A 10,567-nucleotide genomic window follows, 5' to 3' on the forward strand; every position below is an offset into this window, starting at 1 on the left:
CAAAGCCCTTCCGATGAGCCTTTCCAGTCCCTGCCCCTGTCAGCACTCATGCTTCTGGCTCCTCCCCCTGTTTTTCTTTCTCCTCATCCCCTGCTAGTGTTTCCTCTCACTAACCAACCACCAGCCCTCAGGACTCTGGTCTACACCATTATTATTATTATTAATCTTTTTTTACAGTCTAGTCATTGTTCCCCTCCCAGTCTGCTCTCTGACTGTTCCCCATCCCATCCCTCCTCCCCTGTCTCCACAAGGATGTCCCCACAACTCCCATACCCACACCCCACCAGACCTCTAAACTCGCTGGGGCCACAAGTCTCTCAAGGGTTAGGTGCATCTTCTCTCACTGAGGCCAGACTGCTGTATATGTGTCAGGGGCCTCAAACCAGCTCGTGTATGCTACTTGGTTGGTAGCTCAGTGTCAGAGATCTCAGAGGTCCAGGTTAGTTGAGACTGCTGGTCTTCCAATGGGGTTGCCCTCCTCCTCAGCTGCTTCCAGCTTTTCCCTAATTCAACCCCAGGGGTCCCAGCTTCTATCCATTGGTTGGGTATAATATCTCTGTCTGCCTCAGTCAGCTGCTTGTTGGGACTCTCTGAGGACAGCTATGCTATGATCCTGTCTGTAAGCACACCATAGCATCAGTAGTAGTGTCAGGCCTTGGAGTCTCCCCTTGAGATGGATTCCCCAGTTGGGCCAGCCACCGGACCTCCTTGCCCTCAGTCTCTTCTCCATTTTTGTTCCTGCAGTTCTTTTAGAGAGGAACAATTCTGGATAGGATTTTTTGACTGTGGGATGGCAACCCCATCCCTCTACTTGATGCCCTGTCTTTCTGCTGGAGGTGGGCTCTACAAGTTCCCTCTCCCCACTGTTGGGCATTTCTTCTAAGGTCCCTCCCTTTAAGTCCTGAGTGTGTCACCTCCCAGGTCTCTGGTACATCCTAGAGGATTCCCCCACCTCCTATTTCCTGAGGTTGCCTGTTTCCTTTCTTTCTGCTGGCCCTCAGGGCTTCACTCCTGTTTCCTACCACCCAATATCTAATCATGTCCCCCTTTTCCCCTCCCTGTCCCCTCTTCCACCCAGGTCCCTCCCTCCCTCTGCTTCCCCACCCCCACCCTATGTTTGCTTTCTTCTTCCTCCCAAGTGGGACTGAGGCACCCTGAATCTTATGTGAAACTAGTTCTCCCTAGAGTGCTTTTTCATTTCCAGGGTAAAGAGTAAGTGAGTGACCCAGCTCTTCCGACCACCACACTTACTTCCTGACCAGCTGCCGTAGCTATGTCTACCCAGATAACGCACAAGTGCTCATTATATTCACTTTCACCCCTGCCTTTCTTCCAGACCCCCCAGATCTTAGGCAGTGGAACCGCCTTCCCCTGCTATTCAGGCAAACTCCATGGAAGCCTCACTAGCATTGGACACACCCACTTCCCATCGCCCACCCATTCTGCTAACATACAGAACCTATCCCATTACCACCTCCATTCCCACCCACATCGATTCTGTCTAGACCATACTCCGCCCTCTCCAGTACTTTAGAAGCAGAGCCTTCGAAACAGACCTCCTGCAACTAATGACCCCTTTCCCTCCTCTTCGTACTCTCTCATCCTGAGGGCAATGATTCAAAGAAAGTGGAAAAAAAAGAAAGCTAGAAAGATTTTTCATGTGATATTTCTCATGAAGAACGCTGCCTTTCTGAGGACTCTGCCCACGTACCCCATGCCCAGAGAGATGGGTTAACAGGTAAGGCTCTTGCCCTCAAGCCTGAGGCAGAGTTCTATCCACACGGAGGAAAGACAGAACCAATTGCAAAGCATTGCCCTCTGACCTTCACGTGCACACCATGGCATGCACGCACACACACAATAAATAAGTGTGAAAAATCATGAGCACTCTGTAGGTTTTATACCCAAGAGTGTGCATTAAAGCAACTTTACTGAAAACAGCTCTGCAGGGAGCTTGAACTGCTCTCCTTCCATCTCTTGCTTCACATCTCCCAGTAGTCACCCCCTCTTCATGCAGACCCTTTGGTGTGGAATATGGAGCCCATGTGACCACACATGACTAGGTCTATAGAACATCCTATCTTGCAGACCAGAAACTCTTACCCAAAAGTTTTCCCACTCAACAAATCTTTAACTGCTCTTCAAGCCTGAAATAGTCCCCATTCCCATGCCCTTGACCCAGCTGAAGAACACATGCTGTTCTTCTAAGACTCAACATGTGCATCAACTTACTAAACATGCCTTGCTGCCAAGATGAGATCCCCCTATGCTTCAGTCATGTCTTGTGCTTATCACCACTTAGCACATAGCAGGTTTTTTAATGAGTATATGCTTGTCTCCTCTACTAGAGAAAAAAAAAAAAAGCATGAAGCCAAATCAGTAAATGAATAATGAGGTTCAAAGTAACAAAACGCACTGGGATATATGAATTTAATTTGCATAATAGTTCATCAACATGGCTAATTTACAGCATGCCTGGATGTGGTTCCTAAATGGATGTGCTATGACTATTTGGACTTCCTACGCATTTGGAAGTGATATCACCAACTTGGTGGTATGCATACTGTCACCTACTAAGTAGACCAAGGAGTAAAAGCTTGCAGTTAGCAGAAGGGAGTTGAATTCTCTACCACCTGAGCCATAGCCACAGCCCCTATTCTCTTTAGAACAAAATCCCTGCACACGATCAGGATATAATCTAATAAGAGAGCAAGTTGAGAAGTTTTTGCTTCTGATAGCTTGAATTCTAAAAATGTTACCACCTCCAAAAACACTTGATAAGCTTCGGTATGCAAAACTGATAGGAGACAGAAAGAGGACTCTCGGGAATGAGTGATTCAGGGGAAAGCCATCAAAGACAGCTGTGTTGAGAACCCCTGGAACAGATGCCTCCTGCTGCATTTCACCCAAATGTCTGCACAGCACCAACTCCAATGTTTACTGCAGCACAGGCTGGAGCACTTTGAGAACCCTCAGTTTCACAGACCCAGCATGGTAATGTGCTAATGCGTTGTGATTTTGACAAAGGCAAAGAGATTCTTAACACTTAGTGTAAGATAATGATAGTCCAGGAATTACAACCAACACTTGAAAAACAAAAGACTTCACCTCTGCCATGTGTCTCCACAAAGCTGGGCTTGAACAGCTCAGGAGTACAGTGGAGGTCAACCATAGTGGCACAATTGCCTGGCACTGGTGAATCCCTAGGTTTGACCCCTTGTATTGAAACAAAATTTAAGATGGAGATTCATAATAAAGGAAAGTATATACCCACTTGAACTAGGTAGCAACTTTACATACCTGACACATGAATTTCCTTCAGACTGTGCGAAGGCCTACATGCCAATTAACTAAAACTGGTAAGTAGGTAGCTCACAACTTTAAATTGTAATCACCAAAGACAGTTATTAAATGATGAAAATATCCACGTGGAAATGTAGCTGGGAACTGCAGCCAACTCTTGAACCTTTTACTTCATGGAGAGAAATACATTAAAATTTGGTTTTCTTCTACATAGGAAGAAATACATAAAAAGATTTTTCCTCCCTAAGACTTTTCACATGTTAATTTTAAGTGAAAAGATCACATAACAAATAAAAAGTTGAATACTTAATTACAAATTTATATATTAATTTTAGGAATTTCACCTAGACTTTAATTTTTCAATGAACCTATGACCCAGTTATAAAGTTATGACTAAATTAGAAATTAATAAATTGATATAGCTACAATGAACTGAAAATTGGATAGCCCAAAATTTTTAGAAACTTGGCCTGAGCATGTAGCTTGGTAGTAGAATTCAGGCTTAGAGTATGCAAGGCCCTGCATCTGAGCTCCAAGAACCTCCCCTCCTCTGTCAGAAAGACAACAAACAAACAAAAACAATCTCATTAATAACTAATAAAAGTACCCACTCGTAGCCACCAGCATAGGAAAAGGATGAAAAGATAAAACCCTTCATAAAAACAGGAGCTGTGATCTCTGAGGGAAACGGGGTGAACTTTATCCCTCCTTTAATTAAAACTCCCACTCCATTGTTTGAGACTTCTGCAGTAGCTATATGCAGTCATCTGAGTTTGACTTGTCCCCCCGCAGGAACCCATGTGTGGATGTTTGCTTCCCATGTGGGTGGCACTACCTTGAGAACTTCTGGAGACCGTGGGAGATGGGGTGGGGTCACTGGAGATCTATCCTGGGGTATCTTGTCTCACTCTATTCTCTATAGCCAAGAAGGAAAAGAAGCTTTCTCCACACTGACTCCTGCCACAGTGACCCTCTGCACAAGAGCATGGGGCGAAGCCTCTGTAGACTGAGCCCCTAAAACAGTGAACCCAATGAGACACTTCCTTCCTTCGCTGCTATAGAGGAGCATTACAATTACAGAGTTGTTGGGCTTCAATACAATAATAATACAATATTCTCTTAGCTGTGAAACTGAAAATACCCCACAATTGGTTTATTTGGCTTGGCTTTACCTGAGCCCCTCCAGTGATATCTACAAGTCTCACACTAGAAACATCATAGTGTGATTTTTTTTTTGAGTTATAAAAGGGTATACTTGACTTACTATAAACACTACACCTAGCCAATAAAATTGATTTCAATTTGGTACAAAATAGTTTTTTTAACATGGTACAGTGTGTGTGTGTGTGTGTGTGTGTGTGTGTGTGTGTGTGTGTGTGTGTGTACATGCCTGTGAGTGTGCTCCTGTGTATGCATGCACATAGAGGCCAGCAGTCAACCTTGGGTGCCATTCTCCTGAACACTGTGCACTTTGATCTTTGAGATAGGGTCCCTCACTGGTTAGAACTTGCCAATCTGGTTGCGTAGTCTGGCCAGTGAGCCCCAGGAATCCCCCTGTCTCCTCCCCTCAGTGCTGAGATCACAAGCTCACACTACAACAATACTTGACTGACTAAGCTAACTCCCCAGGCCAAAACCAGCACGCTATGCACATCTCACCAATAGAGGGCAGACCCTGCATGCCTTGAAGAGCTGTACTTTCTTGAGAGAGAGCCTTTGAGCTCAAATATCTAAGCATACATATAATGAATGATTAGTGTAAGAGTTGAGATATCTTCAAGTCCTACTAAAGTTAGTGACCTTGAGTCTAACTCATTCACTTGCGATGTATTACCTCTACATATATATTTTATCTCATAAATAATGTCCTCTGTTTTAAAAGAAATATATTTTTAAAATATGTTTTTGCAACCAGGTACAAATAAAACAAGGTTCAAATACAACTTAATCTGTACATTGCTCCAGTAAAAAAAAAAAAAAAAAAAAAAAAAGATGCTCTTGATAAAATCCAGAAATCTGGGCAGTAAATAAGATGAAGATTTATATTTTAATTTAAAGATTTTTAAAATAAATAAACTGCAAACTAATATTTATTCAAGCTAGCAAAAGGACTTGCCTGAGGATTGCTAAAGCCTTAATATTTCAAAACTAAATTAATCATGTATGCATTTTAGGATAATAATGTCCGCTAAGTCACTACTATCAAATTGATAGCAAGATCTAAAAATTCACTTAATATAAATGACCTCATTATGCTCAAAAGGTGAGATTCATTTCATGTTTTTCCTATTTTTCTCCACATATTTGTCAATTCCTACTCTTTATATTAGTAGACAATTTCAGCACAGAGCACACATAGTACGTCCGAGCAAGATTGTTGACACATGGCTGCTGCCCTTAAGGTACCTGCACTCTGCATAGACATAAAATCAAGCCCAGGAGTACTCAGATAGGACATTATACTAAGTCTGCATGAGAGACCCAAAGACAATGTCATTGGGAGATCCAAGGAGGAATATTAAGCCATTTTCAAACTGAAGAAAGAGTGCTACCATACAATCCTCATGGTCTATCACATAATTTTCATGATCTATCATACAATCCTCATGGTCTATCATACAATCCTCATGGCCTATCATACAATCCTCATGGTCCATCATACAATCCTCATGACCTATCATACAATCCTCATGGTCTATCATACAATTCTTATGATCTATCATACAATCATCATGACCTATCATACAATCCTCATGGTCTATCATACAACCCTCATGGTCTATCATACAATCCTCATGGTCTATAATACAATTCTTATGATCTATCATACAATCTTCATGGTCTATCATACAATCTTCATGGTCTATCATACAATCCTCATGGTCTATCATACAATCTTCATGGTCTATCATACAATCCTCATGGTCTATCATACAATCCTCATGGTCTATCATACAATCCTCATGGTCTATCATAAAATCCTCATGGTCTATCATGCAATCCTTATGGTCTATCATCATATCATCCTCATGGTATTTCTGCCCTGGATTGAGATTTTCTTAACAAGTAAATCTTTTCTAACTAGAGTTTAACAGACACTATGGTGTACTTACAAATGAGTTTATCTATGTAAATGGGTAATTTATGTTTAAATCTTCCATGCAACAGTAATGGGATAAAAATTCATTAATGATGCACAATAGGTAGAGAAGTTGCCTATCCAGGAGTTAATAGACACAAGCTTCCCCTGAGCCTAAAGGAAAGGACAGGCTCTAGGTCATGATGAGCCCTGCGGTTAGAGAGATCCTAAGGGAAGGATCCCTAGTACCTGAGAGTCATCCTGGAATGCACAGATGTCCAAGATAAGCATTGCTCAACTCTAGAGACCAGCTCGCACTTTCCCCTTCAGTCTCTCAAACTCTCTGTGATTACTGAGATACAAAATAATTTGTAGGTTCTAGAATAAATGGGCATTGGGAAATGAAGAAAAAGAGATTTTCCATTCCTAAGCTTTAAGGGTCTAAGATTATTGCCTTAAATATACCTCTCTCATATATTTAAAAGTTGCCCCATTAAAGTACCAGATAATTTGAATCTGCATAACCTTGCAGAAGGGCTATTTAGCAACATTTTGACACATACTGATTTCACGACCTTCCCTGTATACAGGTCTATTTGCCATGTTTGTAGTCTAGTACAGTTGAGGAAGTCATTCCCCTAAACCATGCTTCATGGGCTGAAACTAAATCCCCACTCTGAGGTTAACACAGAAGAAATCTAATGTGGACTTGGGGCTTAGAGTAGAGCCCCCATGATTAAATAACAGTGGCTTTATAAAGACAGACACCTGAAGGATAAACCCATGCTATTTCTTGACAGGTGAAGCCCTGTGCTGACCTGGGACTCTAATAATGCATTTGTTAATTTTCTGTTGCAGTAACCAAAAATGACCAAGGCTAGTTGTAGAAGGATGCGTTTATTTGGGCTTACAGTTTCAAAGAGATAATAGTCTGTCAGGAACATTGGCAGAGAAGCACAGCAGTAGAAGGCATGGGACTGAAACAGCATGCAGATAGCTCTCAGCAGGGAGCAGAGAGAATGAATCAGAATCAGGAATGACTTTGAAACCTCAGAGCCCATCTCCAGTAACATACGTCCTCCAGCAAGGCCATGCCTCCTAAACCTATCCAAACAGCACCACCACCTGTGGACCAAATATTCTAATGTCTGAGATTACAGGTATACTTCTCATTCAAACCATCACAATCAAAATAAGGCCAACATCAAATGTGGTCCTTCAACCTTCAGAACTGTTAGCCTAATGAAACTGTTAGCCAAAATGATTTTTTTTCTATAAAGTATCCATTCTCTAGTATCTGATTAAACAGAAAAGAGATTTAGACAGTATTCTAGACAAATGCTACTACTACTGCAAACAAAAAGAATCAGATTCCAAAGAGCCTCTGTATTACAACGAAAGGGATGAAAAACAAGTTTTAGGTAAACTCAGAGGACATACAAATAAGAGAAGGGAATTTCTTAGACAGGGGGCTTATTTGTTCAAGGCCAGCCTGGACCATGTAGGAAGTCCCAAGTCATCTGGGTTACATGATGGGACCCTGTGTCCCCAAAAGAAGCAAGCACCAAGAGCGCTTCATAGCTGTGGGCTGGTGTGGCTGAGCGGAAGCAAACAACAGAAAGAGAGAAAGAGGTGAGGGAAAAGTTAATGCCCAATATGGCTGCAACACTCAGACATAGACTTCTTCAGGAAAGTGCACTGATGTCAGCCCCTCAAACCTACCAGGAGCTATGATGCCCTATGTGTAAGCAGACCCATTGGACAGTGTGAGCGGTGAAAGGAAAAGCAATAAGCAGTAAGAAAAGGAAGACTGCTACTTAATTAGGGTTTCTATGGTTGTGAAACACTATGACCAATAGCAACTTGGGCAGGAAAGGCTTATAAACCCTTACAGTTCTCTGATGGAACCCAAGGCAGGAACCCAAACTGAGCAGGAACCTGGAGGCAGATACTAATGCGATTCAATAGCCATGGAGGAGTACTGCCCACTGGCTAGTTCCTTGGGACTTGTCCAGTCTGCTTTCTTATAGAACATAGGACCACCAACTCATTGTGAGAATATCCCCACCCACAATGCTCTGGGCTCTCCCCCCATCAGTCACAAGTTAATAAAATGTTCTACAGGCTTATCTATTTATAAGCCTGGTCTTATGGTAGCATTTTATTAATTGACGTTCCTCCTCTCCGATAACTATAGCTTATATTAAGTTGGCATAAAACTAGCCTGTCACTCAGAGCAATCAGGCAGATAATATAGTAGGGTCCCGGGTCTTAGAACACCCCCATACTTTAGCACAACTGACTCCATGATGGAATTGCCACTTTGACCATAAGGCCTAGCACATACACAGTATCACCTGCCAGAATGAAAACAAAGACCTAATCCATCTAAGTCCATAGTTCCGGGAGAGTCTCTAAATGTATTTTTTGACTTCTGTAGTTCTGCTTCTGGCTAACGGCTCTTGTTAACTGAAGTATGTCAACTTAGAACATGGGTTTTATGCTTAAAATGTACCCTGAGAAAGTCTCTGTAATATACTGGGAACCTAAACCCCCATTGTAGTCACTAATAAATACTTTTTAATTGGCTTAAACCCATGTCTGAGCAGTCTTCCCTGGCAGGTATCCCACATCTATGAAAGGGCAAGAAATGTAGAACAAAGTTGACCTGAGATTTGTCCAGGTTCTGCCTCAGAGCTGCCTTGTAGTCTGGGTCAAATCTCACAAACTTCCAACCCCCAACCCCCAACCCCCACCCTATCCTGTTCCCTCTGAAAATACTGATACTAACTACCTGGCTTACAAAAATCCTGAGAAGCTGTGACAGTGCCCTCGGTACGTTCCAGCCACACTATAGAGAGAGGCAGTGACTGGCAGCTGTGACTGCTCCTACACTAATCACTAAATTCAATACTTATTTTCAAAAGGTTCATTTACTAAGCATCTATTTCGTGGCAGACGCTGGGCTATTATCTGTGTCAGTTATGGAAATTGCTACAAGGGAAAGTGGGATGCTATGAAAATATTAAATAAAGGGCCAGGTACATTTCCTTTTTTCAGAGGGGAAAGGGGTACCCATGATTGCAAAGCCTCCATGAGAAAGCCTTATTCAAGATGATGATGCCTGAGGTTGTGGGGCTAAATGGTGTCAGAGACTGAGGTACCAAGAGCACTTCATAGCTGTGGGCTGGTGTGGCTGGACAGAAGCAAAGTACAGAAAATGAGAAAGAGGTGAGGGTGGGAGTGTAAGTTTCACAGAGCTCGTGTGCAGTCACGGACTTTAGTACTAAGACATTAAGAGAACACATACAGTATTAGGGTTGGCAAGGGGGTTCAGAGGTAAAGCATCTGCCACCAAGCCTGAAATCTACACAGTGGAAGGAGAGATCCAACTCCAGCAGGTTGTTCTCTGACCTCCACATGTATGCACACGTGCACACACACACACACACACACTGAATACATATTTAAACTGTTGAAGTACAGTATTACACATGACCTGAAAGAGAGACTGTGAGGAGGAAAGGAGAGGCGCATGGGAAGATGGGGGAGGGAAACAAGGAGACCGATTGGTAAGAACAAGCTCAACTGGAATGTGTGTCTTGTGGAAATTGTGCACTGAAACAACGCTTTTTATGCCGACTTAAAAAAAAAATAAAACTTAAGGCAAATTCTGACAGATTTCATTTGGATACGCAAATCTAGGCAGGCTGGGAACGCATTGCCCCAGATTGGGGTATATGCACATAGTATTTCATTTTTATAATGGCACAAGTTCTCCCTTGTGCTGCAATCAGAATACTGGGGGCAAGGGGGGGGAAGGAGGAGGGGGGAGGAGGAAGAGAAAGAAGACAGGAAAGAAAGGGAGGAGGAACGGGAGGAGGAGCGTAGTGTGACCCGTGTCCTTGGGAATCTTACTCATTCTGCAGGGAGAAGGAAGTTTGTATAGCTATTCAGTATATCGATCCAGGGATCCTCCCGTCCACTCCTCTGCAGAGGCGGCATGGTTCAGTGGTTTTAAGAAACAGGAGGCTGACACCCATTGTTCAAAGTCTAGCTCCGCTCATTAACTGTAGGTTGTTCTGCGCACTGACTATAGGTTGTTCTGTGCGTTGACTGTAAGTTGTTCTGTGCACTGACTGTAGGTTGTTCTGTGCACTGACTGTAGGTTGTTCTGTGCACTGA

The 10,567-nt window shown here is 42.8% G+C and overlaps 1 long non-coding RNA gene across 1 annotated transcript in view; it reads right to left on the reverse strand.

The window, feature by feature from the left end:
- LOC115030590 overlaps positions 1 to 10,567 on the reverse strand; it is a 126,078-nt gene that overhangs the window by 60,701 nt on the left and 54,810 nt on the right. The window lies entirely within an intron of this gene.

The sequence above is a fragment of the Mus caroli genome, chromosome 3 (genome assembly GCF_900094665.2).
Source record: "Mus caroli chromosome 3, CAROLI_EIJ_v1.1, whole genome shotgun sequence".
NCBI lineage: Eukaryota > Metazoa > Chordata > Mammalia > Rodentia > Muridae > Mus > Mus caroli.